The sequence below is a fragment of the Oryctolagus cuniculus genome, chromosome 14 (genome assembly GCF_964237555.1).
Source record: "Oryctolagus cuniculus chromosome 14, mOryCun1.1, whole genome shotgun sequence".
Lineage (NCBI taxonomy): Eukaryota > Metazoa > Chordata > Mammalia > Lagomorpha > Leporidae > Oryctolagus > Oryctolagus cuniculus.
The window spans coordinates 54,284,074-54,285,268 of record NC_091445.1 but is presented as its reverse complement, the minus strand read 5'-3'; the positions used below and the strand labels follow the sequence as shown (position 1 = coordinate 54,285,268).

At 39.2% G+C, this 1,195-nt stretch overlaps 1 pseudogene; it reads left to right on the top strand.

The window, feature by feature from the left end:
• The first annotated feature begins 353 nt into the window (after positions 1–353).
• LOC100347063 (histone H4-like) lies at positions 354–665 on the top strand (annotated as a pseudogene).
• The last annotated feature ends 530 nt before the right edge of the window (positions 666–1,195 follow it).

Genomic DNA, 1,195 nt, shown 5'->3' with positions numbered 1-1,195 from the left:
CTTGGCATTGGGCCCAGCCTCAGTTGTTGCCGGAATTTGAGTAGAGAATCAGTGAACATGAACTCAACCTCTCACTCCCTTTATCTCTTTGTCTCTGTTTCTCAAACAAATTTTAAGATTTCTGTAACATTCTTCCCACCTCCTATTGACTAATAAAATGTATTTTTCTGAATTATTCTTACTGACATTCATGAATCAATGTCTTGCATGAATTATACCAGAATGATTTCCCAAAGTGGAGTTCCCTGTCTTTCCTTAAGATTTTGTTGAGTTGTGACCTTGTGAAAACATCACTTTAAGAAAGTCAAAAAAATTGAGGGCTACTCTCTAGTTGGGTTCAGGAGCTATGCAACATGCCTGGTTGTGGAAAAGGCATGAAGGGCTTGTGCAAGGGATGTGCCAAGTGCCACCACAAAATTCTCTGGGATAACATCCAGGGCATCACCAAGCATGCCATCTGCTCTTTGGCTCACCATGGTGGCACCAAGTGAATCTCAGGCCTCATCTATAAAGAGACCCACTGCATACTCAAGATCTTCCTGGAGAATATGATCTGGGACGCCATTACCTACATGGACTATGCCAAGTGCAAGATAGTCAAGGTCATGGATGTGGTCAACATGCTCAAGCACCTTGGCTGCAACCTCTATGGTTTTGGTGGCTAAGTTTTACATTGCAATCTGAAATTATAGAACAAAGGTCCTTTACAGGACCATTGAGTTATTTGCACTCCCATTTTTTTTATTTTTTTATTTTGTTTTTATTTTGGCTTATAATTTTTTTAACTTTTATTTAATGAATATAAATTTCCAAAGTACATCTTATGGAGTACAATGGCTTACCCCCCATAACTTTCCCTCCCACCCGAAACCCTCCCCTTTCCCACTTCCTCTCCCTTTCCATTCACATCAAGATTTATTTTCAATTCTCTTTATATACAGAAGATCAGTTTAGCATATATTAAGTAAAGATTTCAACAGTTTGCACCCACATAGAAACACAAAGTGAATAATACTGTTTGAGTACTAGTTATAGCATTAAATCACACTGTACAGCACATTAAGGACAGAGATCCTACATGAGGAGTAAGTGCACAGTGACTCCTGTTGTTGACTTAACAAATTGACACTCTTGTTTATGGCATCAGTAATCAGCCTAGGCTCTTGTCATGAGTTGCCAAGGCTATGGAAGCCTT